Genomic DNA, 22,324 nt, shown 5'->3' on the forward strand with positions numbered 1-22,324 from the left:
TTCTTGGTGTAAATTTTTAATAATTAATATCAGCTTTCTATTCTTTCTCTTCCTGTAGTTGTAGAGTTAACTTGAAAATAGCTTGTTGTGTCACTGAGAAAGCCTCCTGGTCAGCCTTCTAGTTAAACAGCTTGTGTGCGTTTCAGTGGCAGGTGTGCCAAATAGTAGTTTTCAGGCACTTGAGGGATGCCCATCACACCAGCACTGCGGGATCCTATTTCTCACCCATGACCAGGTGAGACCCTCCTTTCCTCCGCTGCCTCTCCCAGGCCCCCGCATTCTGGTTCTTTCTCACCACCCATTTTCATAAAGTTCAGCCCTGCACCAGCAGAGCAAGTCTTGGTTTCTCAAAGACCAGGAACTTAGTTCAAGTTTTTCTGTTAAAGGACAGTGTATAAAATCAGGCAAATTGATATGTCTTTTGAGGCCTCAGGATCCCTGCATTTAAAACAAGAACTTGAGTTACAATACTATTCTCTTCCACTTTTGAAATTCTAAAGCTCCACACAATAGCTTTTTTAATTGCTAAAATTTTTTTCTAGACTATATTTTTCAAAGATTCACAAATATCCGTTAATTTATATTTAAAGATGTTATATTTAAGAAATGGAATAATTATTTACATTTAAATAGGAATTTAAGTCAAGAAATATTTGATACTGAATGTTTACTCTGAGTTCAAGCATGTAAGCTTAATTTTTGTGGTACTGTCGATAAACCACAAAAAGTGAGATTTGTTGGTTAAAGTTTATCTGGGGCAAAATAAGGACCAAAGCCCAGGTGACAGCATCTCAGAGAGCTCGGAGGAACTGCTCTGAAGAGGAGGGGGAGCTCAGAATTATATAAGATTTCAGTGAAGGGGGACGTGCGGTCAAATACAAGTTTAGGCAGAGGCTGCTGCTAGTCAAGAAGCAGGTGTCTCTGTTAATGATATTAGTGCTTTTCTAGATAGGAGGGGATGCAAGAATTTGGGCGCATAAAATTTCCTGAAAATGTCTAACTATCTGAAGACTCTTCTGCCCATTTTCCCAGAGCACAGAGCGCCCCATTCCTGATCTCCACACTTAACTACTTTGAGAGGGTTTTGAAGGTCAGCAGCTGCAGTGGCTCATGACTTAACCAAATTAGAGGCAGATGACAAGTGCCAATTTTTAGTTGAAAATATGTATATATTGTAGGAAAAAATGTTACTTTCCAACCCTACCCGTGTTCTAGTTTTAGTTAGAGATCAACGGATAACTGTGTTCGATGACTTAGGTCAGACGAGGGGGCGAAGGGGTCGCCTCGTGAGCCGGCCAGTGCTCTATGTCAGCCTCCTTGATCACATTCAATTTTCTTTCTCTTCAAACAGTATGCTTCTGATTTTGTGAAGTTTGGAGCCTGTCCTGAGCACATGGGGTCTGGAGGTGGCCCTGTTCCTGTGGTCTTTGTTTATTCTGTGAATTATGGTGTGAATCTTTATGTGCCCAAGCTTCATCATAATTTCAAACTTAAAGGATTTAAATATGGGAGATGGATGCCACGTTCTGGGAATAGATTTTCAGGATAACAACCAGGATTGGTAAAAAGTAGGGAGAATGGATACGGCCTTCAAAAAAGAAATGCTATTTTACAATTTCTTGTAGATAAATTAAAGTGCTTGTTGGGATTCTATCAGGAATGTTTAATTGGGAGACTTGCCTCCCATTTTCATGAGACAAAATAATTTTTTTATTTGTTTAGTGCCTACTGTCTGGCAATGAAGTAGCCCCTTTGCATACAGTTTTATCATTTAATCTCTACAAAGAGTCCCAGGAGAACACATGTGTCACCGGTGAGGGAACCAAGATCATCCAGGGTATGTGGCTGGAAGGCAGATGTGCTGGAGGGCTTACCCTCCTTCAGGCTGAGAGAGAGACACCAAGGTTTATTGACAAGCATGTTGCAGAATGGTTTACTTAATACTTTGCTTCCTTGATGAAGTGGCTCTCTTGAAATTGTTTATGTCTGGCTTATATTCCCCTCTCTCCTCTGCCTCAGGACTTCTCGTAAGTAGAATGAATTCAGCCTGAACTGATTCAGGAAAATCAGAAAATAAAAAATTAGCTCACACAAATGTCTGATTAGTCCTTGTAATTCAGTAATTCCTAAAACTCCTAGAAATGCAAGGAAGGTGTGTTACCTCGGGGACTGAGTGCATTTGAAGAGTGAGAAATTTAGTGTGATCTGGTAAAGGCACAGGCTCTATAGACAAAGATCCGGGTTTGGATCCTGGCTCCACCAAGTACTGGAAACATGACCACACATAGCCTCAGTTTCTTCATGTGTTAAATGGGCTGATGGAGCTCACCTCTAAGCAGTCAGGTCAAAATAAGATGGTACGAGTGACTCTCAGGCAGAATGCTTGGCAAAGTGCTAGTTGCTCTTGCTGCTTTATAATGTCTTCTTAGGTAATTCCGTTGTCCATTGGCTTGCAAATATCTCCTCATTTGATTTAAGAAATATAGCATGCCTTAAGAATTTTAAAATAAGGAATGAAGATTTACTGGTTAATGCTGGGTGTATTTTTATAGGTCATTTATTAAAAACAAGTAGTTCTCTAAACAGAATTTATTCAGTGTGCCTAGAATATGATTCAGTTAAAAATGATTTTCCTTTAAATTCTTTTCAGAAATTTTCTGTGATATTTTTATCGAATAGTAGTTGAAGTTTTCTGAGGAGGGGTTATATTTTGAAAAGATTATTCTAGTAACAATTGATATATTAAATAAATGATTCATATCCCTGGACAGCGTAAAGCCCTGTTTTTTTTTAAATATATATAATTTTGGGGGTTAGTTCTATGTCATTTTATTGGGCAGAAGTATTTCCCATTTCTATTTTACAGGCAGAGAAGATGAGTCATACGATACTCATTATACAAGAGCAGCAGAGGCTGATTAATTTGGGCAGAGGAGGAAAAGTGTGTGGAGAAAAAATCCTTGATTCTCAAACTGGACACATTCTGCAGTGCTGTGCAGCTGGAACGGTTTTGAATTTGCTTCTGGGTTGTCCTAGGTTTCGGCCCATGTGCCTGGAAAGGTCTCTCGGGCAAACATGCTAATTTAAGAAGTTTGTCATTCTAAATGCTCTTAAGAGGATTAAACAAAGTCCACAGCAAATAAATGAACATGTTTGGAAGGTTTTCCACCCTCATGTAATTTCCAGAAAACAGACATGTTTCACTTGCTAAACCAAACACACAGGTATATTAATAAGCCTGGTTCACATGACTGGACAGCACGGAGGGAGCCTCATCTATTGGCGTGGCTTCTGCTGCAGGAACAGCACCTGAAGGTTTAATTAGAATTTATTTCCAGCGAGTGCTGCTTCAGCCTTTTTCTCCCCAATGTAAGAAAGCGCCTTCCTTGCCTGGCCATTAGTCTGCAGAGCCCCGCGGCTCACACACTCCCCTGCTCATCAGGATGCTGATGGAGCCAGCTTGCTTAGACACACTTAGCTACACTCGCAGCGGGGATCATCAGTCTCTTCTGTGTGTTCACCTCCACGTGCAGGGGAGAAAATCGAGTTTTGCTGGCGACAAACGCTAATTGACCACCAGTTGTTTCAGAGGGACTGTGATGTTGAAAACTGGAGTCCCTTTCATTTTTATATGTTGGATGCAGACAAACTGCACGGCGACACCCCCACTGTAAGTACACCCACCAGGGAGGGGATCGGAATTTGGATCTGCACGTATTCAGATCCTGGCACTGGTCAGCTTACAGTGTTCTAGCTGGGTTTGGGAGACTGTTTCCGTAGTGATTTATTTGGTTTCCAATAAATTTGCACAGCCGTCTCCTTCAGTCGAGTTCTGATGAGTTCAATTGGGAAGGGCATGTGAAATTGGGGCAGGCAGAGAGGTGCAATGAAGACTAGACACCATCTGGTTACCTCTCATTTTTTATGGGCTCAAAAATGCTTGTCTTGTTTTCTTTTCTCCTCCATCTACCCCTTCAGGTCAGGGAGTCGTCTTCAAGAATTTCATCCTAAAATATAAAGTAATGAAGAAGGCAGTGTGCCTCTTTGGTTGATTTCATTTGACTTGGGTTCATTGATAAAGATTTTCCGGTAAGGATTTTGTGAGTTTTTAAAAGCTGGAAGAGCAGCACAACCAAGGAGAGAAAGTCAGAGAAACGAGTCAGCGGCCCCTGTGAGTTCTGCAGGATGAAGGCAGGAGGTGGGGCGGAGGCAGCACCGTGGCCTCCCCTGTAGCCCTGAGGCCAACGTGGGCATGAAAAGCCAGAGTCTCTTGTCGCCATGTGTTCTACCAGGTCTCCAACTAAAGGAATGCAAGGAGATTTGGGGAGGCCTTACCTTTTACCCTCTTGTCAAACATCTTTAATGCTGACTGTATTTATTCAAGATGACACAGAGATCCCCTGCAGAGCTTGAGGGAGCGGTGCTTGCTTCATGACTTGCCCGCCCCTGGCTCACTCATCAGACTCCTGATTCTTGCAGGCACTGCAGTGCCCGTGGGGGGCGCTCTGCTCCTGGGGGGTCTCTGCTCCTGTGGGTGGAGATCTGCTCCTCGAGGAGCTGGGCACTGCAGTGCACACATTGGAGCCGGTCGCACCAGCGCTGATCCCTCACCACATGATGAGCCCTTTGTGTAAGTAGTAGAGGTGGGAAACAGAGTCTTCCTGTGTCTATGGAGTTCTCCAGTAAAGCCAACTTGGAGGAAAGAAAGAAAATGCCTACTGTTCCATGACTGTGTCCTAAGGGTTTAAAGCTCACTGCGGGGCACACGTGAGATCTCATCCAGTAAATACTCTGGGGTCTTGACTCTGACATGTCATGAATTTGGCATTCTCATAATGATATTTCTCTTAAAATATGTCTAAGCAATCATTTTTGTGTGATGTTTATATGTGCATAAGTGTCCTGAAGAAACTGTTGTGGATGGAAGTGTGGGCATCAGTGGTACCAGAATGGCTGGTGGTCCTGGGGGCTGCCCGAGCTGCACACCATTTGTTACCAGCAGTCTTTCAGGTCGCATCTTATTCCAGAGCTCACCGGGGCTCCCATCTCTCACTATGTGTCTTGAGAGAATATTTGTTCAGAGGGTAGGGGACAGGGTGCTTCCAAGTCTGGGTTCTGGGGTTCCCTGTCTAAAGGTGGCACTGGCACAAATCCTTTATTCATGGGGTAATTAAGCCACACAGTCTCGTGGTTAATTTCGCCTCCCTGTCCCTCTTCATGTTAGGAGCTGGAGGCCTTAGGTAAGGCCCCCAAACCTGTTTTTGGTAAGCTTTCAGCCCTACCACACAACCTGGGTTGTCCCGTTTCAGTCACATGACTTTGATTTTTGCAGGTAGGTGTGACTCCTGGACAGTGCCTGAGACTTCCAGGTTTCCCCTACAGTAGGAACACTGAAGAAATTTCAACCCGTAAGTTGTGTTTGGGGGCCTCGAGGACAAGTAGGGACCCACAGAAAGATATCTGGATTGGTGTCGATCAGGCCCGAGTCTTGGAAGGACAGAGATTCCATTATTGTTGTAACAGTGAACTTAAGGGAGGAATTCGGGAAGGTCTGATGCAATTGAGGTTAAAAATATTGTCTGGCTTTTATTGTTAGCAGTAGTGGTTTTTAAACCTTAGACCGATTCCTGCTTTTTATAAGAAATATTTTGCAACCTTTCTTTTTTGGTGCCCGGAATTGAACATCATGGAAAGTGTAACCTAAGCATAAATATGATAAACAAATAGACAGGTAGATTGAAAAATGGGGTACCTAAATTCTTATATTATGGGGTATTATATATTTATGCTAATTAGTGACCTCTCAGGACAAAAGGCACATACAAAGGGAGTCACTTCTAATAAACTGTTTTTCCAAGCCTTACCTAACTGGGAAACAAGTGGCTTCAGAATGTTAGCGCACCTCCCAGGTCCCCAGGGAAATCTTGTCAGATTTACACTTGCTGATGGTGTCCTGTGCTAAGTGCAAGCAAATGCGTTTCGGAAGCTGCCCGGAGGCTGACTCCGGGGATTCCTTCTCCATCGCAGCAGTGAGGGAGCCTTGCCTTTCCTGACCACAACCACAGAGGTGATTTTGAATCTCTGAAAACTGCCATACCAGTATATATCACAACCCCCACAAGATATGTTGAATAAAGTAGAAAACTTTAAGTGCCTCCTTTAGGATAGAAATAGGATATAAAATAATTCATGATTTAAAAAATTCTAGTGCCCGAATAAGTGCTACATTACACTGGCTGCATTATTAGGTTAGACAACTTCATTACTGCTTTCCATACCACATCTTCTAGTTAGATTTTATTTATCTTTTTTTCCCTAAAGAAAAAAATCATATGATTCATTCTTGTGTCAGAGGTGACAAGAAGAGAGCAAGTGTAAAACGGGAAATCGTGATGCTTGTCAGTCTAATATCAGCTCCTTCACTGCACAGATCATCTTAACTCATTTTACTGCACTTTTTGGAATTACCTTCTCACTTGGAAAATCCCCTGTGTCAGTTAGATTTGCTAGTAAAACAATTTTTTTTCTTAGTGCATCAGTGATGTTTTCAAGATGATAAAAAATTTTGCCCATGGCATTTAAACAGTTGCTTCTTCTCGTAATTCATGGTTCACGGTCTTGTATTTGTCACAACTGGAGAACTGTGTTTTCTGTGTGCAAATTTTCATTGCTTTGGTGACGCAGGGACACTTATCCTTACTGGATGGAGTATGATAGTAGTTGTTTGAATTCTCTAAATCTGGAGTCCTGTGTTATGATTCCTGTTAACAATATTAAAAAATATGAATATTGTTATTTACCTAAATAGATAACATCACACCAGTGATGTATATCAAATTGGTCCAACTAGGAATTCCAATATTAATTGAGACAGTAATTTCACAACTCACTATTCCAAAAATTTGGATTGATGGTTCAATTATACCAGGGACATTACCTGTTGTAATTGAATCAATCATTGCTTTCTTCAATAAAAGTTTCCATTCCATCTGCTCTTTTGTTTTATTGTCCTTCTGTGTTTTGTTTGCTTTCTTTCCCAAATATATATGATTTTGGATTTTGTCATTGAAAATCCTTGCTGGTTTTGCTACCTCATGCTGCAGAGAAAGCCTTGTGACTGTTTTATAGTCACTGATTTCATGGTTGTATGAGTGCTTAATGCCACCTTGCAGGGATGTGGAGACCTAATGAAGTGTGTGCATAAAAGGCTTAGTCTACATTGAGTGCAGGGTTAGTGTGAGCAGCTCATGTCATCAGTATCATAGTTAATCCATTACAATCATCCTCTGTTAATCAGTGTTATCATTCTAACGTCTCCAGGAGAGGAAATGTAGTATTCTAAATGCAAATCTTTGCAACTCTTTTAGTCAATTCAACACCTTTAAAGCTTTGCTGTAATAGGACTGTGTGCCTGGTATCCCTACTTTTGCTTCTCCTGACCCAGGATGCGGTCTCCACGGATGATGATCCATGAGACACTGGATTCTTGGTCCCATGGCTCTGTGTGTTCTGGGACATCTGGGGACTTCAGCACTGTTTTAGGGGCTTTGGATCCCACCTCTTCATAGCATTGCTGAGATGAGATCTGTGGGTTCACCCTCATTCTTGAGTGTATGGTGCATTTTTTCTAGAACCAACACACGCCACCGTGGCAGCACTGCTTTGACCACGTGCTGGGGCAGCGTGTGCTTGTCAGTTCTTGGGTTTAAATTTTCTGTTCAAATTTCTAAAATGGGGTATATTGACAGATACACTCCATGTAAACAGAAGCTCTGTGGGTTTTCAGCAACTTCTAAGAGCATAAATATTCCTGAAGCAGCTAATCTTCCTCCCAACAAGTGAGGAGCAAGCCGGCAAGTCCTGGGGGCCTGTGGCGGCCAAGCTGTGCAGCCCAGGCTGCTCACCAAGGAGCAAGGAGAAAATCTTAAAAACCTACTTCCATGCTGTCTTTCACAGAATCTCAGAACTGAATGTTTTAATATTTAAAGAGGGGTGATTAGTTTTTTTTATATATTATTTTATTTTTTTTCTTTTTCAGTATTATTAGGTATAATTATTACAGTTCAACTCCACATACACATTGCATGTAAATACATTTACAGAGTATACTGCATTTTTTTAGTTACATATATGTACTAATTATTGTTTCTAAGAACAGATTAGAGTTTCAGATTTTTAAACTTACATAGTTACCAGAGGAATAAAGCCAACTACAAAAGAATAATAAACAGAATATGGTAATCCAATCACAAAGGACAGTCATATGTGCTTAAGCATATTCAAGAAATCAAAATAACAATTAGTTCATTTGTGGTCTTATTATTATTGCTATTAATTTTAGATTCCTCATAAATGAAGTCATATGGCATTTTTCTTTCTCTTTTCACCCCACTTCACTTAGAATGACAGTCTTCAGGTCCATCCATGTTGCTGCAAATTGCGTCTGTTATGGCTGAGTAGTATTCCATTGTAGATATGTATCACCTTGTCTTTATCCAGTCATGTGCTGATGGACATTTGTGTTGTTTCCATGTTCTTTGTTCTATGTCCCTTCTGGCAACAATTACTGATTTTAAATATTTTCCACCTTAAAATCCTTCCTGAAGGAGACGTAGTAACAGGAATCAAAAACAGTTACAGCATAGGGTTGTGTGTGATGGGCCCGAGGGGCTTGGTAGGAAGGTTGGCAGAAAAGATTTCAGATTCTGATCAAATGATTCCTCCTCTTGTAGCCCTGCTGACCCCCTCTCTCACGGCCTGCCCTACTAGTCTGACCAGTCCCTTCTGTGAATCCCACTGTATTGTGCACAAATTTTTTCCAATTGGTGTCATCCCACAGGGACCTTAGGTGAGGCACCTAAGCTCCTGTGTTGGTTTCTTCCATCAGCCCTTAACTTCCTTGGGAGCCAGGACTGTCTCATTGCCCCAAGGATTCCTAATGCCTAGTGAGATGCCTGATACAGCTGGTACTTAATGAGCACATAAGTCAAATGGAAAAACCTGATCAAAGAAAGGGCCCTCATTTTTCAGACATGCCTACTTGAGTACATAGGGTAAAATGACATGTTTTCTTGAATTTGCTGTCAAATACTTCAACAAAGGACAAGTAAAAGAACAAAGGTCTGAATAAAGGAAATATGGAAATGTTTGTGAATTCCTTAATCTGGGTGATGGGCTTATTGTACTATATTTATTGATGTATACTTGTTATTTTATAATTTTCTTATCATTAGCTGAATAGCAAGTATTAATACGTATTAATTGAAATCCTTTGAGCCGACCAAACTTACCCCACACAAAATCCTTAATGTCCTAGTAGTGTGTCTTACAGAAATCTTTTCCCATAAAGACAGGAAAAAAGGGAAAGACAGATCTGTGCAGTATTTCCACATTGTCAAAAGACCAAAGACCGACACAAAGAAGAGATTCTAAAAAAGATAAAGAGGCTGAAATCAATGTCCTGAAAACCTAGCCAAGAATTCTAAATGTCCCAACTTAACTAACCTCAGCACTGCCGCATCAAGAATGGGGCAAGTAGAACCTTGAGGATTTTTTTTAAATAAATAAATAATGATCCAGTTCCTACCACAGGCAATTATGGTAAGAGTGAGTATAATTTCTAACACCAACTAGTGTACAAATTGTAATTTACACTTGATTCAAACTGCTTCTTCTATAAAATCTGAATCTTTTTATTCTTAAGACAGATTTGTGGCATATGACCTAGTGATAAAATTTTCAACTCGCTTGTATTCAAAAAGTTCACCAATGTGAGAGTTTATTACAACAAATATTGCTTTTTGGGAAACCCATGTGCCTTGTCACTCTCTTCCATAAGATTTCCTGTGGAAAATTCAATCCCTCATTCAGGAAGGGGCTGAGCAAACAGTCTGATGGAAAACCTTCATACACTGCAACACAAGAAAATGAAAATGACAGTGAGCAGCCCGTGAAGCCGGCAGACACACACAGCTCACGGCTGTGTTCCCGCCATGACTTTCTGTAACCAGCAGGGAAAATGTGCATTTCAAGAAATAGACATAAACACTTTTCAGGACCTGAGCACATAATTTCCCTTTCAGGGTTTAGTGGGCTTCCATTTAATTCTATGAGAAGTGTTTAAAACAACAGAACAACAGCTGAGATATGGTTTAAAGTAACATTTGTCTTAGTGAAAATAAAGCCAGCTGATAGTTATCATTTTTACTTTATTTGATCTCACTCTCCTACTTTACCTCCCCAACCTCCTCCACAAAATGATGGTGAATGTCCCCTCCTGGGTCAGAAGGCTAAGTAGAAAGTACCAATCACATGGAGGTGTGCTTTGTTGTTTTATTTTTCAAAAGAAACATGTTTCATTCATGTGATTTAAAATTAAGATCAAGAAACAAACTCTATTCAATGAATGGTAGCCAACACATGTCATCATAGCTGCTCATCAGGTTTGGCCCCACGTTACACACATTTACATGGACATGTGACATGTGCTGTCATGGGACATGGTGAGTGGGGACAGGGTCTCTGCTCTCACAGGGCACACAGCCTGATGGGGGAGGCAGTGTTCAATCATTGCCTTTTTTTTTTAATGTACTTACAAATTATGGGAAATGCTATTTTAAAAGAACAAAGTGAGTCAATGAAAGTGAAAAATTCAAGGACAGTATTTAGGTGAGTGAAGACAGGGAACCTCTTTGAAGAGCTGACAATCCACTGAGACCCAAAGGACAACTCCGGTGCTGCAGGTGAAGGGCAGGGACACATTGATAAAGGGCTGATATCCAGAATACAACAAAATCTCTTTAAACTCAACAAGAAGAATGAATAACCTGCTTAAGAAATGAGCAAAATGCCTCAACACACACCTCAACATGGAAACTAGATGCCAAAGAAATCTATGGAAACATGCTCCACAGCATCTGTCATCAAGGGGCTGCAGACTGAAACAGCTAGATATCACTGCACACCAGTCATAACTGCCAAAACTCAGAACACTGACAGCACCAAATGCTGGTGAGGATGTGGAGTGTCAGGAATTCTCTTGCATTGCTTGTGGGAATGAAAAATGGCCCAGATACTTTGGAAGACGGTCTGGCAATTTTTTACAAAACTAAACGTACTCCTACCATATGATCTGGCAACTGTTCTCCTTGGTGTTTACTGAACAAAATGGAAAATTACGTCCACACACAAATCTGCATACAGATGTTAATAGCAGCTTTATTCATAATCACCAGAACTCAGAAACAACTAAGCTGTTCTTCAGTAGGTGAATGGATAAATAAACTGTGGTCCAGGCAGAAAATGGACTATTTATGGTGTTAAAATTAAGTGAGTTATCAAGGCATGGAAAGACATGGAGGAACCTTAAATGCATATTACTAAGTGAAAGAAGCCAATCTGGGAAGGTTCCGCAACTGTCTGATTCCAACTGTATGGTGTTCTGGGAAAGGCAAAACCACAGAGACTAAAAGATCAGTTACTGTCAGAGGCTAGAGGGGAAGGAGTAATGAATGAGGTGCAGCACGGAGCATTTTTAGGGTCACTAAGACAGACTACTCTGTATGATGCTGTGATGGTAGAAACGTGTCATTGTACATCTGTCCAAACCCACAGAGTGCCCACCACCAAGTGTAAATCCTAGTGTCAAGTATGGGCACTTGGTGATGATGACGTGTCAGTGTAGGTTCACCCACTGTCGCAAATGCACGCTCAGGTACAGGCGTCAATAGTGAGGAGGCTGTGGGGACAAACTGCAGTTCATACCCCCAATCCAGCCCCAGCCACTGCTGTGAATAAAGCTCTGTGGGTGTGTGGACTGTCCGGCTGCTCTGGCGTCTGAACAGCAGAGCTGAGCAGCTGCACCAGAGATCAGGAGGTTTGCAGATCCTGAAATATTGACTCCCAAGCCCTTGACAGAAAAAAGTCTGCTGTGTCCTGCTCTACACGAATCACAATTCACCCTGATGAGACAGGAGAGCAGGGCCCAAACAAGGCATGGTTAATCGGACTGAAGCAATGTTTTAGTTCCAAAACCTTTGTTGAATTCCTGCAGAATCAGTGACAGACTGTAGCCAGGAAGCGTCTGCAGAAGGAGTCGGTAGCAGGCCTTCCCGCCAGGCTCCGGGATGCCGGGGGCCATGCGCTGCACGGGGGCCACCCACTTGAAGAAGATGGACTTGCAGTGGAAGCCGATCAACTCATAGAGCTCGGAGAAGATGCTGCACTGCTGAATTCTCTCCTAGGAACGCTGAAGCACAGGGAGAAAAGCAACAAGCATCTGAACGAAACATGTAAGTGAAAAAAGACACGTAAAAAAGGTTTTCCCATAAAAGAGAGACCTGATGACACAGGAAGGAAGAGGAAGGCTGACTTCGTGCACTGATGGGACCGGATGCAGAAATGCAGGGAAGCAGCGCTGTGCAGATGCTCCAGACCCCCTCCGGCCCCACCTCTCCACGTTCATCCTGTCCTTTTCCTAGAAAGGCCTGTATTCCCTGAAACAGAGGAATCTGCTCCCTACACATGAGACGCAGAGATAGGAAGGAGCAAAAGAAAGGAAAAGTAAAGGAACAACGTTTCATCTAGACCCTAGTGTTTGGGCAGGACTTTCACCAAAAACACATCTTCTCAAAGCACAGAGCACACAGTGAGAGGCTGACAGAGTGACTGCGACTTCTGCTCCTTAAGCACCAGCTACCTGCCAGCACACGCTGTGCCCCTTACTGAATCATTACAATCATCTCAGAAACTATTACTACCCCGTCTCACAGGCAAGGAAATCTGAAACTCGGGGAGGAATTATTATCATCCTGGACAATGTCCCACGACCCAGAATTGTCAGAGCCTCCACAGACCCTGGACTAAAATTCTCCACTTCACCATGGGCCCTGAGCCTCAGGCTGAGGCCACGTCAGGTCTGCATGGGCCCAGAGCACGAGTATGTGGGACAGGGAATGGTCCCACTCGAAGTGCCAGGCCAAGGCCCTCAGAAACCTATGAAATGAAACCAAATCCCCAAACTCATTTCCAACCCACTGCCCTGTCCGGGAGGACGGCTCGGCACATCTGTGCTGTCACCTGTGCACAGGCTGAGAAAGGGGCCCAGACAGTGACGTGACGTCCCAGTGGAAGTGGCTTGGAGACCGCTTCATCACAGGACAGACTCTCCCGGCTTCCAACGTTAACTCTCCATTCCATTTCCAACTGGAAGGTAAGTTTAGACTTGTTTTCCTCTCCTAGAAACAAAGAGAGTGGTAATATCAGCAGGAAACTCAAGACTGAGGAAGAGTCTCCTGGCCATCTGGAAGGATAGGCCGGGGAGGGAACAGAGACAGGGATCAGAAAGACCCGTGTTCCAGTCCAAAGTCTGCACGTCACTCGCTTTGACAGTTTACATTTTAATACAGGTGAAAAAATCTAATTATGATTGCTGGGAAAACTAATTGAAATAACGTATGCCACTAGCATACATCTAAAATCCTTAATGAGTGTCCCAGAAATGGAAGTGATCGTGGTTAGTTACTCTCTGCCAAGTCTTGGGTGCTAAGCCCACATCAGCCAGCCAGAGATGTGCCAGAGAATGCCTCACCAGCTAGCAGCCTTCTCCAACTTGGAAACTCACAGTGTCTGAAGAACAGGCAGTGGTGGATGCTTTGGGACACTCTGGAGGTAGCACTCCAGTGATGACTTTAAAAAGCTGGGGAGAATTTAGGGGACCATACATTTCAAATACAGAAAACACATTCCATGTCTGCCCACATTCATCTCTAGCCATGATGATTCAGAGAGGAAATACATATTCAAACGTACACCATTTTCCCACATAAGTGCATCAAAACAATTTGGAAAGAATGTAACTTTCTTCTCTAGATCACACAGCGGAGATTACAAGGTTTGTACTGAGAGCCCTACTTGTAAAACATCTGCTAACATAACTGGGTCCACTATCAGTCCATTCAAAGAGAAGGATGGAAAAGAACAAAGCCAAGCTAATACACTCCGGTCTTTGGTGGGTTACAATGTCACAAAGGAGACGGACAGGTCATCAAGGAACCACCCTGCCGTGATCACGGAGCCGGGTAACGGGGTTGGCGGCAAGATGTACGACGCAGCTGCAGCTGTGCCCGCACTTCTAGGCAGGTATCCAAAGTCACCTCTACATGGCGTCCAATGCTTGTGCCCACGTCCTCATCACCTGAGATGTATTTAAGAGAAATGAAAACTAATAAACGGAAAATACCTTTGGTGGGCACACCGTCCAAAGAGCAAAGTCACAGTTTGACAACTGGCCATCCCGGTTCCCTGGGATTCATTCTTGGAGAACCTTAAAAACCACTCCTGTGTCCTCAAGAAGTGCTGCCTACTTGTCCAATCTTTGGCTCAGGGATACAGCACGTTCACGTGGACTTCAATGTCTGCACAGATTTGACTGTCTTTCTCCAGGTTCATTTGTCCATTCTGAAGAGGCCTGAGTTAAGTCCATCTTCTGTAAGATCAATTCCCTCCAGTGAAACTCATCGAGCCTGCAATTAAAAGCCAACTGAACAGGACTGTCCTCAGCTAAAAATGTCACCCACCCTTCACTGCTTTCTTAATTTCCTTTCCTGGCTAATTGCAACAGACTAAAACCTCCCTCCACCCAGCTCCCCAACTATGTCAAACAGAAAGTAAGGTCCATAAAAGAGGAGACAATTCCATAGTCACCTCTGATCCTAGCATATACTAATGTCAATAAATAGAACTATGATTATGGATTCTTTCCTTTAAAACCTTTCTGGTTATTTAAATGAGACCTTGGAAGAGAGCTGTTTGGGTCTAGTATCATGATCCAGAAGACTCAGGAGGCCTTTTTCGGAATGGCTGTTCACTGATTCATTCAAAACACAACTTCTCATTCTGGGAGGAGCTGTGATTTTCTGCCAGGAGATTGTGGTCACTCTCATGCCAGAACAGCTTTAAACTAAATCCTTACTTTGGATTTGTTATTTTTCCCTGCTTCCCCAAAAATTGACTTTCCTTAATTTCTTGCCTTGAGGAATGATATTTTTCTTTCTTTCTAATTCACCCTTTATTAAACAGGATTCTCAGGATGTGCTTGGCCTTACATAGGATGAGCCATCCAACTCCCAGTTTGAGAGGCCTGGGGCACACCTCCCGCCCTCCTGCTAGGGCAACTAACACTCAGTTCAGGAGCCAACCAGCACCCCAGGGCTTCTAAGGCTCGCGTATCTCCCAGAATCCCTGCTTTCTGGTATGACTTGGATTCTGAGGATTTCCCCTCACTTTCTTGAAAATTAGCTGTGCAACTTGAAAGATGAGGAAGGAAGGATTTATTTCTTAATCAGCATTTTAAGGAACTTGTGTAATGAACGTTTTCACGAGTTTGTAGAACCCTCCATTGCCGAGACAGAGAACACAATAGATAATTTCTAAATTTAGGTACCATGTGCATTGTTTCTTTGCTTTTGTTTTCTTAACTACTAACACACATTTTTTAATTAAAAAAAATAAGGCCCAAAATAGGATAGAAACTTGAGGGGGCAAACAAAATTTAAGGGCAAAGAAAGAAAAATGATAAGTACTCTACAAAGTTAATATAATATATACACTATGGATCAGATCAGCAATTCTCAGTAACAGCTAATTGAAACATGACCATGAGTTAAACGTCTCTCCTGTCAGGAGATGACCAACAGATAATAGAATTAAAACAACAAATTAAAATTCTAAGTCTGGCGAGGTATAGAAGGCTACCAGCTAAATGTGTCTTCTTCTGGAAAAGAGGGAGGCTCACCAGCTCTTTGCTGTGGAGCCTGAGCCCAGGGGAGGGCGGTGAAGAACCGGCCTGTTAGTATCCAATTAACAAAGTGGGTGATGAATAAAGAGATGTGAGCTTTGATGACAGAGAAGATACTACTATTCACTTGTCCTGTAAAGTATGTCTTCACGTTCAGTGATCAATACCTCGACGTCCTCAGGGATTGAGATTATAGGAAAATGCACTGCCCGGGCCCAGACCTCCTCTGTGAGCTTGTGACACTGCACTTAGATGTCTCAAGGGCAACTCAAACTCCACCTGCAAAGAGCTGACTTCACAGTGCTCCTCCCATAGCCGTCCTGCCCAGGGCCCCTGTTTGGGAGGGAAGGTCTCTCTGCCCCTCCCAGCTCAGGCCCATCACTCACAGATGTGACTGGACCCCTCCTTCAGGGCTCAGATTTCCTCAGTCACCGAGCCCCACCACCCACACCTGACCTACCAGGTACTCACAGGCACTCCCTCAGCACTGACTCTGTGCTGGGGACCACGCTGCACACTGTGCGAATGTTATCTCACTGGATCTCCACAACAGTCCTGGGAATTGGGTACATCACTGCTTCAACTGATTAGATAAATTGTTTCACTTCCTTGAGTGCGTCATCCAAAGTGACACGTCTACTGAGCCACAAACATGGGACTGAAAACCACTTGAAAATTGAACACTGCTACACCTTGCAGCCACCCTACTCTGATTCGTCACATCACTTTCTGCCGAGCCTACTGAATGTTTGCAAGCATTCTACAAACACAAAAGTGATCTACGAGAGCACCCCACTCCCCTACTTAAAATCTGTCAATGACGGTCCACTGCTCTTCAGAGAAAGCCTCACCAGGCCTGAGCACAGCCCAACGGCACGGCATCCTCGTTCCCTGCGTGGCCACGCTGCCTCACCCACCACGCAGCACAGTACCGTGTCCAGGACTGGGATGCTGACTCCGTACAACACGGGGCTCGTCTCACTCGAACAATGATCACCCTCTTCAGTGGTCACCCTCTTCAATGCTGACTCTCAGAAAAATGTTTTCTCAGGATGAATCAATATCTTTTTCCTTACAACTTGCAGTCATTGATAATGAGCTCCCCCCAAAAGAGAGAAGACTTAATCCTCAGTCTCCTTATCTGTAAAGTGGGAATAGCAAGGAAATATGTAAGGTTTTCAGAGAAATAAATTTCATGTGAGACTGAGGGACAATTCCCAACATACAGTAAGCACTCAATATGGGCTTACTTAGTATTAATAAGAATATGTTGCATTCCAGCAACCTTAAATCAATATTTTATGGCTTTGTCCAACAGACTACTGACAAACAGTTGGACGAACCCCTTTGAGCAGATCAGCACAAGTGTATTGGGAGAGGTAAGTGCTGCCTCCAGTTACAGCTCAAACTCTTACATGTTGTTTGAGCATTTAGTTGTCGTTATTGAATAAAGACAGGTGTTCTTTAGTCAAAGCTCCTGAAACATAAATCTTCAAAGATAGATACAAATTAGGTTTCAAGTACAACATTCTCACTAGAAATTATTTGAAAATGATAGTCTTAGCTCCTCTGTACATCAAAAGGGCATGTTCTTAATGTATCTGACTATATACACTGAAAGGATTGTTTAAAGGAATTAAGATGAAGCCATCCTAAATAAGTTCTCAGTATCATCTGCACAAAGCCCCACCCAAGGGTCTCATTTCTCACTTCCACATAGGTGTTGAGGTAGTTTAACCTGGGTCTTGGTTTTTTATAACACAGGGGAGGGAAGAGTTGTGGATAGATTTATGTAGCAAATATAAACCTAGTGTATTTGATGTGTAGGAATCCTAGAAATAAACAAATTGATATATAGTCCCACCCTTAAGAAGCACAGCCTTCCCATTTACAACAGCATTAAAAATAAAATGGGAGATACATTTAACAAAAATTTACAAGATTTGTACATTGAACAATTTGAAGTATCACTGAAAAAATTTTAGAAGATCTACATATATGGAAGACATCCCATGTTCATGGAATAGTAGACAATATTATTAAAAATGTTAAGACTCCCCAAAGTGATCTACAAATTCAGTGGAATTGCTATCAAAATTCCAGCTGACTTCTTTGCAAAAATAGAAAAACTGATCCCAAAATTCATATGGAAGTGCTAGGGGCCCAGGACAGCCAAAGCAATCTTGAAGAAGCAGAGCAAAGTGGGAGGAGTCACTTTAAATTTTACTACAAATCTATAGTACTGAACTCATTATGGTACTGTCATAAGTTTGGATACATAAATCTATGAGACACAGTAAAAATTCCAGGGGGGAAACTTACATTTACAGTCAGTTTTCAACAAGGGTGCCAACAACACTCCATTGAAAGAATAGTCTATTCAATGAATGGTGCAGGGAAAGCTGGGTATCTGCAGGCAAAAGAATGAATTTAGATTCTGAAACCCCCTATTGTATATAACAAATAAAAATTAATTGAAAATGGATCACAGACAGAAACGTAAAATCTACACCGATAAACTTTCTAAAAGAAGACATAGTATAAATCTTTGTGGTCCTAGGATAGGTTATGGTTTCCTAGATACAATACCAAGAGCAGAAGTGATAAAAAAAAAAAACCAGATAAACTGGACTTCATCAAAATTAAAACCACCTGTTACAAAAGACATCACCAAGAAAGTGAAATGAAAGGGGAAGTGGGTAGCTCAAGTGATAGAGTGCATGCTTGGCAAAAAATAAATAAATAAATTAAATAAATGAATAAATCTAATTACCTCCCCTATAAAGAAATTGTCTTAATGTTTAAAAAAAGTAAAGTGGAATGACAATCTGCAGAATAGTAGAAAAAATTTGCAAAGCATATATCTAATAACAGACTAGTATCCAGGATATAAAACGAATGCTTACAACTGACCAATACAAAGAAAATCGACTCAATTTTTAAATTTACCAAGGAATTAAATAGATACACAAATGGCCAATAAGCATATGAATAGATGCTCAGCATCACTAGTCAAATCAAAATCAAAATGAGATCTCATTTTACACCCGCTAGGATGGTTATAATCAAAACACGGACAATAACAAATGTCGGTCAGGAGGCAGAGGAAAGGGAACCCTCAATATGCAGCCATTGGAAAGAGGCAATGGTGCAGCTTCTTTGGAAAAGTCTGGTGTTTCCTCAAAAGTTTAGTGTTATCATATGGCTCAGCAATTCTACTCCTACATATAGGGTCATCCCTCAGTATCCTCGGGGGATTGGTTTCAGGAACCCACCACACTGGATTCCATAATCCAAGGATGTTCGAGTCCCTTTACAACCAGCCATCTGGATCCATTAAGTGGAAACTACAGCTATGGCGGGCCAACTGTGCAGCCAACAGAATGAAAACATATTCTCACAAAAGCTTGCACATCAATATTCATGGCAGTATCATTCAGAGTAGCCAAAGGTTACAAACAATATCCATCCATCAATGAATGGGTAAAAAAATTATCAAGAATAGTCCCAAAAAATTTTGGAAATTGAATCTTTGACAAAGGAGGTGAGAACATACAATGGAGTAAAGACAGCCTCTTCAGAAAATGGTGTAGGGAAAACTGGACAGCTGCATGTAAATCAATGAAGTTAGACTACTCCCTCACAGCACACACAAAAATAAATTCAAAATGGCTTAAAGACTTAAACATGTAGACAAGACACTACAAACCTCTTAGAAGAAAACGTAGGCAAAACATCTGACATGCATCTCAGCAATGTTCTCCTAGAGCAGTCTACTCAAGCAATAGAATTACAAGCAAAAATATACAAGTGGGGTCTAATTAAACTTACAAGCTTTTGCACAGCAAAGGAAAGAGTAAGCAAAACCAAAAGACAACCTATGGAATGGGAGAAAATATTTACAATAAATGAGACTGTCAAGGGGTTAATTCCCAGAATATACAAACAGCTTTTACACTTGATAAGAAAGAAAAATAAACAATTCAATCCAAAAATGGGCAGAAGTGCTAAAGAAACTTTTCTCCAATGAAAACATGCAAATGGCCAATAGGCACATGAAAAAATGCTCAATATCATTATCAGAGAAATGCAAATCAAAACTACAATCAAGTATCACCTCACACCAGTCAGAATAGCCATCATTCAGAAGTTCACAAACAATAAATGCTGGAGAGGCTGTGGAGAAAGTGGAACCCTCCTACACTGTGGTGGGAATGCAGTTTGGTGGAGCCATTGTGGAAAACAGTATGGAGATTCACCAAAAGACAAAAAATTGACTTCCCCTATGACCCAGCAATCACACTCCTGGGCATATATCCAGAAGTAACCCTAAATCAAAAAGACACTTTCCCCCAAATGTTCACAGCAGCACTATTTACAATAGCCAAGACATGGAAACAACCTAAATGTCCACTGACAGATGACTGGATAAAGAGGTTGCAGTATATTTATACCATAGGCTACTACTCAGGCATAAAAAATAATAAAATAATGCCATTTGCTGTAACATCAATGGATCTGGAGAATGTCATTCTAAGAGAAGTAAGCCAGAAAGAGAAAGAAAAATACAATATGAGATCGCTCATATGTGGAATCTTAAAAAAAAAAAAAGAAAAACAAAGAAAGAGAAACTTATCTACAGAGCAGAAACAGACACAGAGACATAGAAATCAAACTATGATTACCAGAGGGGAGACGGTGTGGGAAGGGATAAATTGCGAGTTCAAAGTTTGCAGATACTGATTTTGTATAGAATAAACAGCAAGTTTATACTGTATAGTACAGGGAAATATGTTTAATATCTTATAGTAACTTATGTTGAAAAAGAATATGAAAATGAATACATGTATATTCCTATATAACTGAAGTGTTGTGCTGTAAACAAGAAACTGATGCAACATTATAAACTGACTAGACTTCAATGAAACTATTTTTAAATAGACCAAAAACAAAAAAAAAAGAAAAAAGATATTATTAAACCAAAAGAATAAATTACTGTTTCAGGCTACAACATGGATGAACCTTAAAAACGTATGCTGAAATAAGCCAGACACAAAAGGACAAATACTGCCCTTTTAGGTGAAGTGTATCTAAGTGTTCATTGTACTAATCCTGTAAATTTTCCGGAAGTTTGAAGTCTATCAAATTAAAAATAAAGTGTATTATTCATTAAAAACATAAAACGATTCCTCACAGGAGGGCTTTATATAATAAATGAAGAAATGCATGTAAATCTCCTGGAACAACACTTTGCACGTCCACAGACAGTCACTGCTGTCACTGCCACTCAGAAGTTGGTACCAGCGCTGATGAGAGCTGCCTCCACTCGCTGCCCTGTAGACAGGAGTGAGGGCCTTGGCTCTGACAGGCAGGGTGACCTGGAACCTGAGTCAGACACAGCCACGCCCCAGACTCTGTGTTACCCAAATTTCTTATACAAACTGCTACATGTAACGTAAACACGCTAGAGGGATGTATCTTACAACATAGGCAATACAGTCAATTATTTACAATAACTATAAATGGAGCAACTATTGTACACCTGAAACATATCATATTGTAAATCAGTTATACCTTTAGAAAAAATTAAAAAATAATGTAAAAATGTTATAACTTTAATATCAGTCCGGTTTTTAAGTAACTACTAAACAGCTTAGAATGTATAAAAGCATTTAAGTGTGATATTTATTTACATAAATATTTACTTTCACCCTCCTGCTAAAAGAGAATTTAAACAATTTTTTAAGCACAGCTTAACAACCATAACAAAAAGACAAAAGTGAGAGTGAAAAGAATATGGAGATTCAATAATTAAATGAAACCAGGGGGAGGTAAAGTCATAAAAATGGATGCCATGAAGTCAGGGTAAGTGTTAAAGGCCAATTAGAAATTCAGCTGTAAGATTTTTGGCAGCTAAAGCAAAAAGAAAAAGATGAAGGGGCGGGTGGTAGAGCTCAGTGTTAGAGCATGTGTATATCATACACGGGGTCTGGGTTCAAGCCCCAGATGGACTTTAGATGGACTTTAGACTCAACCCTCACCCTCCAGGAAATTCAAAATACACACCGACAGAGTGCTATGGACAAGATTTTTTTTTTAAACAAATTCCTGAAACACTAGCAGGTCTTGGTTCTACTGAGACACAAATGGATTATGTGTATAATGTTTCACAAAAGCCCTAAAATATTATCACCCCAACTTGACACATCAAGAAACTGAGGTAGAGAAGTTTATCACATTGTACAAGATTAAAGAGAGGACACGACAGACACCATATTTAAATCCAAGCCCCTGCTCCATTGCTCACACTAGAAAGTGTGACATACTGCCACTTTCCTGCCCTCTCCCTGCAATAAATCTCTGAAGAGTCTTTTCTGTGCCACCTGGAATCACAATCACATCAATTTTCCACAAACAGCAATGTCACTCCTTGGAGGACGTATCAAAATCTAAAGGGTTGGGATGGGAGGAGAGATTTGCATTTTCTGTTTCTCAAAGGAAATATGGCTTTAAAAGAAACTGAAAATC

The 22,324-nt window shown here is 41.3% G+C and overlaps 2 long non-coding RNA genes across 2 annotated transcripts in view; both read right to left on the bottom strand.

Annotated features, from left to right (window-relative positions):
• Positions 1–7,998: 7,998 nt before the first annotated feature.
• LOC135320690 (uncharacterized) lies at positions 7,999–14,335 on the bottom strand. Its single transcript, XR_010379951.1, has 3 exons — positions 14,240–14,335; positions 13,078–13,235; positions 7,999–12,247 (listed from the first exon to the last, which is right to left on the bottom strand). It is a non-coding gene; the product is annotated as an uncharacterized LOC135320690 (long non-coding RNA).
• Positions 14,336–14,338: 3 nt separating this feature from the next.
• The window catches only part of LOC135320689 (uncharacterized), a 64,514-nt gene continuing 56,528 nt past the window's right edge, over positions 14,339–22,324 (bottom strand). The window contains exons 5-7 of the long non-coding RNA XR_010379950.1: positions 18,119–18,206; positions 16,648–16,937; positions 14,339–14,522 (exon numbers count right to left, since the gene is read on the bottom strand). This is a non-coding gene — a long non-coding RNA (uncharacterized LOC135320689). The remainder of the gene's footprint in view (positions 14,523–16,647; positions 16,938–18,118; positions 18,207–22,324) is intronic.

Source organism: Camelus dromedarius, unplaced genomic scaffold (assembly GCF_036321535.1).
Source record: "Camelus dromedarius isolate mCamDro1 unplaced genomic scaffold, mCamDro1.pat HAP1_SCAFFOLD_114, whole genome shotgun sequence".
In the NCBI taxonomy this organism is placed as follows: Eukaryota; Metazoa; Chordata; class Mammalia; order Artiodactyla; family Camelidae; genus Camelus; species Camelus dromedarius.